Below are 6,693 nucleotides of genomic sequence, written 5' to 3' on the forward strand. Positions count from 1 at the left end.
ATTTATGGAGGCATTCAAGTTGCCGGCCTTTGGCTTTCATGACCCGGGGCTCAGGTGTAAACCATGGGGCAGAGCGGGAAAAGGACACAGACTGGGATTTTAGAGGGGCAAGGGAGTTGAGAATGTTGGAAAGTCCAGAGTTGTAATGGGTGACAAGGTGGTCCGGAGAGGAAAGAGCAGGGATTGGCATATTGTCAATGTGGGAGGATAGAATGTCTGTATTTATGTTCTTGATATTGCGGAAAGAAATCAGGCGGACTGGCTTGATTATGGAGAGAGACAGGGAGACATTGAAGGACAGAAGAAAGTGATCAGAAATATGAACATCATCAGCAGAACAGTTGACGGGATTAAACCAGAGCAGCAAATCAAATCAAGCAAATGTCCTTTTATGTGGGTGGGGAAATCAACATACTGATGGAATCCAGAACTGTCTAGGCAGGAGGTAAAGTCTCTGGTGAGTGGGAGGTTTATATTGTCCATATGAATATTGAAATCACATAGGAGAATGACATTAGGAGAGAGAGTAGGCAGGTGGGTGAGTATTATTGAGAATTTGTTTTAAAAAGTTGCTGTGTGGTTTGGGGTGGGGGGGGGGGGCATAGACTGTGGCAATAAATATCAGAGTGGGACCAGGCAATTCAAATACAGAGCATTCCCTAGAGCAGAAAACTGGAGTGGAAACAGGCAACATCTTCCACGTCTCGCGGTAGAGGAGTGCGAGACCTCCCCCGTGGCCAGAGCCACGAGGAAGAGAGTGGTAAACAAACCCAGGTGGAATGGAGGCGTTGAGTTGGGAGAAGTCATTAGGTTGTTGCCAGGTCTCTGTAGGACAGAAGAAGTCAAGTTTAAGGTCAGTGAGGAGATTGTGGATGAGCTGACCCTTGTTTGTGAGAGAGCGGACATTCAGGAGACCAATCCACAACCAAGCCACAGCAAGCCTCACCCCAAGCCACAACAGTATAACTGTTGTGGCTCGGGGTGAGGCTTGCTGCCTTAGCTAGGCTGGCAAGTGAACTGTAGTCAGCGGCTGACTGGAATATCGGCGAGAGTGGCGAGAAGTGGTCCAGAATGACGTTATTGGATCAGAGTCATCAATGTGGAAATTCTGGCGAATTTGGTGGATGTATGTACATCTGGTGGATGTATCTCCGGCGGGGAAGGAGAGTGATCTCCAGGTGTAGCTGGAGAACTAGTGTGGGAGGCACAGACAGAATGCAGACAGAAAAATTAAAAACAGGTAGCGGAGAGAAGCGACTGCAAAACATGCCAGCGTCCACTCAACCCACCGATGAGTGGATCGCTAGCCTTCACCAGATTCACCTGCTCCTTTGACTATTTAACCCGCTCTTAGACCAGTCACTAGTGCCAGATTATTATGAGCCACCGGCGAGTCTAATCCAGCGTTTTCTGCCTTCCTGCCTGCCTGTGATCTGACCCGCTTATGTCTCCTGATTCTCTGAGCCTGCCTTACCCCTGTTGAACCTGATTCCCTGCCTGTTACCAGATCTGTATCCATGCCCTGACTCTGCGCTCAGATTCTGATTTGGACTTTTGTTGGATTTTTGATCACCCGGCTCTAACTTTGGACCTGTGCTCGGACTATGGACTCTGGTTTGTCCCCTCAATCATCCTGCCTGCCTCTGTTATCACGGTTTTGACCCATTGCCTGTCTCCTGACCATTAAACTGTCTTTAAACGTTACCTGTCTTGTCTGGCTGAATTCTGAGTTCTCTGGTTCTGCTCATTACACTACCACCTTGTGGCCAAACTAAAACTCAACTTTTATTTTTGGGATTCTTTCGGAAGTGACCTTTGACACAGGATGTTGTTTTCCTTTTTATTCCTTGTCAAACAGGAGCATATACACATCTGAATGATGCATTTAAACATCAGTCAAGATGTAAAAATCTTGACTGATCAAAACGGAAAGCTAACTTACACGTAGGATGGGCGCATGCTTCTTTGGTGCGTTTATGTGTCTGTATGTAACGTGTCTGGTGTATTTTCTCCTTTAGAGAACATAAACAACAAGGAAGCTAAGAAGATAGACATGAAATATCCACAACAGTTCCACCACTTGAGGATCATAACGTCATATGATTGAGAGTTAAACAAAGAATTCAGCTTGTTTTGAGATTCAGTGATATTGTCAATGACTGGGAGTGTATTTTATGAGGGAAATGGATGAAAACATAGGTCACTGTGGATTCAGAAAGTGGGTTATGTGCTGGCAGTCATACGGTGGTTTTGGAAAGTTTAGGTGTGTTTAAGCTGCTGCACATATTTCCTTCCACCACAAGGCCATGGATGGTCATCTTAACTGGGACGTTGTCATTGTCTGAACCGCGGGGTTTCCTTGATTGTGCACTGGAGGCAGCAAAGGGAGGCTCTTAAACATGTGATTTCAGCCATAAAACCTCAAAGGAATTTTTTATGCTGAAACAAGAAGCATTTCTGACTTTGTAAAAAGTTTTTTTTTTTACCTCATCCATGTAGATTTTAAGCAGAATGGTTAAATGTAGCTTTAACACATGTAAATCTGTTTGGATGATTCAGATCAATACGCTTATTGGTTTACAGATGACGTTAAAAATCAGGAAGAAAGAAATTACTCAGCAGTTTCAAAGATTATTTTTAGCTAAAGAGCTCCAACTGACAATATTTTGACAAAAGTAAAAGTCCCCTCTTGGGTCATCATCTATTACTGAACTAACTTGACAAAAGCCAACACGCCATCACCAATGAAAGTGAAAAAACTTTTGGCAGGAAGTTGGTCCTTACATGGCTACTGAAGCAGCAGTCACAAGTCATTGCGGTGGTTCCTGCTTTCGGAGGTTCATTTGATCTGAAATTCTCAGTTCAACTAAATAAACGAGGGGATTTCTCTTGTTCTTTATTAGTGCGTCAGCTTGCATTAATACTTTAAAAACTGACATTTAATTGCCACCTCAATAGACAGTACACATAGTGGGAAATTTTCTGCTTGATTCGACTCCTCTCAGTGCAACAAACAAAGCTTTGACATAGTTTTTTTTTATTTTATTTTTTTTATTTTAGATTATCTTCCAGCAATAAATAGTTGACCTAATTGTATGTTTGCACATATTTATTTAGCGGTACCAATGAATGTGAAGGCCGCTGTGTATAGTTTTTAAGATATTGTTTTCAATGCATCACATTGAAAACAATATCTTGGAGTTTGTTGTTTATTTCTCTTTTCTTTTTTAACTCCTAATAATTGTGTGTAACTGTCTATGTATTTGCCACTGTCACACCTGAATTAATAAAGGATAAAGGAATTCTTATCTAATCTTACATATCTGTATGGACATTTGTTTGAATCATGTTGAATCATGCCAAAACTGAAAGGTCAGCAAATTTCTGCAAATTCATGTGAAAAGTGATGCATTTTCATACTTCCAAAAATGCCAAGAGCATCACATGACAAGTAAAAAATTAGCTAAAAATAATCTAATTATAAATAGACAGAAACCAAGCTAATGCGTTTCAGTCTTGTTTACCCTTAAAATATCACAGTTCAATGTCAGAGGAGAAATGATTATTGTTGCAGGTACTGCAGATCAACAAGCCAACCAGCAATGATAGAATACAAATACAAGAACACAGAGTTACTGCAGCGTCGGTGTAACTTCAGCAGTTTGGAACAGGGTTGCAAATATTATTTTTTTTTTTCATTATGAAAGGCAAGGGCACCATAGCCTATTTTACTAATTTTCCTGTCCAGCAATTCACTATTGAAAATAGATGATGAAAATCAAAATTTGCAACTAAAAGCAGCCAAAAAATTGGAGATTTTCTCAGTTTAATTTTGTGACTAAGCATTTACCACATGCACCTACAACAACCAATAGTTTTATGGTAGTTTTTCATGACTGACTTAATTTTCTCCATACCCAGTCTGAAACACAACAAGAACATCACATGAAGTGGGAAAACTCACCTTGAAAGTTGAAGCTCATGGAGCAAACCCAAGTTTTGCATCCAATATAGACGCCGCGGATGGAACTCAGTCAAAGTTGCAAGTATACCCTACTTACAGTATTTGTAATGGTTGAACATGTTCATTGGGTATTTAAATGCATAAAATAGGCATAAAATAGAGAGAAACATATTACTAGCTGTTAATCGATATTACTAAAATAAAAGGCACATCCAGCAGTTTTCCATATTGCATAGAATACAATCTATCCATCCATCCATCCATTTTCTGATCCGCTTAATCCCTCATGGGGTCGCGGGGGTTGCTGGTGCCTATCTCCAGCGTTCATCGGGCAAGAGGCAGGGTACATCCTGGACAGGTCGCCAGTCTGTCGCAGGGCAGAATACAATCTAGTCAGAGGCAATGATGATTCCTTGCTTTGTCCTAAAATTTAACCAAATATTAACAAATCTGACACAAAGAATGACTGTGGGATGAACATGAATAAAAAACAACCAGAATTAGATGCAACCGTCCACAGATATGAACAAGATGCAATAAAATAAAACACTTGTTAAACAGACACAATTAACTGAATGACAAAAAACATATTAGCTCAAATCAAACCTATTTAAGACAGAGCAACTAGAAAGGGTCTGAAAACTTCAATAAGACATAAAAGGATAAAATATAATCAAATTCTCAAAACATGGCTAAATTCAAATTCAACAATGAAGTATAAAAAAGTAAAGATTAATGTGGCAAAACATCAGTGAAATTACATGATTTTTCACTACCCTTTAACTACCGAGTTTTAGCTCTTTAAACATATTTGTCTTGCAGCCTGTTGCTTTAAAATATCCAATGTGCTAAGTCACAGAACTAAGAACATGATGACAAATAGAATAAAGCAATGACCTAAAGAGAACGCCTTTATCCTAATCTTTGTGATACTTTGCTGTGGATGGATGGCAAAACAGCTTAACAGGCAATTATCTTTGTAGATATTTAAAGAACATAATGTTGGCATCTATTCAAAGTAATGATAAGTTGAATTGAGATACAGATTTTCTATAAACTCAAATAGAATGTTAAAGAATCCAAGATCTAGTACATTCAAATATTGGTTCTTGTTGAGAGAAAAAAAAACAGCGAAGCAGCCTATGCAGAAACAGAATGGCTCTGACGAGCCGACGGGACCGCCTTATCCCCTCAAAGATTTCAGTTCTGTGTTCAGTTTCCACCGACGGGACTCTCTGGCCTACAGATGAATGCAGAGTTTTTACAAAAGACATTTGAGTTCTACCCCCTCAAGTGACACAAATCTAAACTGAGAAAAAAAGGCTTCGTGGTAAGAGTGGGAGGGAGATGTTATTTTGATTTTTAAAAGGGGAATTCAAGTCACTTTATACTGCATATTGACATTTACCACAGCACGGGGAGATAAGATTGCTTCGTCTGTAACTGTAATACGGTGAAAATGTCCTCCTTTTCGAAAGAAATGTGTAAAACAGGTTCGTTAATCACCCGATTGTTTGTGGATAAGGATAGAACGAAATTTTCCCAAATCTAATGTCTCTAAATGTTAAAGTCATGGCATGCACCCGCAGTTCTTGGTACGCGTCCGTCACTGGGAATCCCTGTTTAGGTTCAGTTTCCTCTTTGACCCCTACTTTGTCCCCACGTCAGTTTGGCCAGAGAATAGGAGTCCAGAAAGAGGCTGAGACACTTGAAAACCAGTGATAGGAGGGAACACTGAGTGGGGATTTGGGGGAGGGGGATCAAAAAGAAATTGGGCAGGTGTTAGGTTGAAAAGTGGTTAAGAATCACAGTGGCACACATGTATATTTTTGTATGGGGGCATATTTGCATGTGTGGTTGGAAAGCAATGAAACCAGACCAGCGTGATGGAAAGCCAAGTCAACTGATAACACAAACACACGGGGGGCAGAGAGAAAAGAGGTGAGGAGGGGGGGATTACAGTGGGGGAGTGTTTTATGTCAGGTTTACATTGGCTGTCATTAGGATGCTGATGCTGACCAGCATCGACAGAGGTAAGGATCTGTTTACACTAGACTCCATTATCAAGTTTGCAGCGCATCCATATTCTGCCCTCCAGAACCCTCCCCCTGAAGCCCCCCTCCATCATTCTGAAGAGGACAAAACTTGGCCTGCACAAAGACGGCCTATGGATTTCACAGCGATCTTTCACACCCTCGGAAAACAGTGTGCTGTGTGTTTTCGTCATTATCATAATTGAGAGAGACTGCTGAACTGTGGATGGGGAGGTGTTGGGCTGCCCCCCTTCCAAATAGTCCTCATTTGACAAATGAATAATTGAGAGGAGAGGCCTATTTGGTTCTGAGCCAGGCTCCTGGGGGGCAGATGGGGTCAAACACCTTAGATAAAGGGTGTGGAGCTCACTGCTGGTTCTCAATGTTGGCATAATCTTAATCTTCTGTTTAGGCTTCGTGCCAAGCAAAACATTGCTGTCTTTTGAGTTCCTTTGGGGGGGCGGGGGATGCACCAGAGTGGCTGACTTAGCTCAAAAGTAGACTTCAGTTGCAATTAGCTCAATAAAGCAAATATTTCAGACGTTTAAAAGACTCAGGAGACTTGAGAATTTACTAAAACTCAAGGTCTGGGATGCAGGTCTCATGAAGAAGCTTCGTGACATGTGAAATAAAACTGGACTACCACGCAGACACTGACAGAAAAACAGTATTACTGGCGGACTGGAGGACATGGAT

Source organism: Fundulus heteroclitus, chromosome 13 (assembly GCF_011125445.2).
Source record: "Fundulus heteroclitus isolate FHET01 chromosome 13, MU-UCD_Fhet_4.1, whole genome shotgun sequence".
Lineage (NCBI taxonomy): Eukaryota > Metazoa > Chordata > Actinopteri > Cyprinodontiformes > Fundulidae > Fundulus > Fundulus heteroclitus.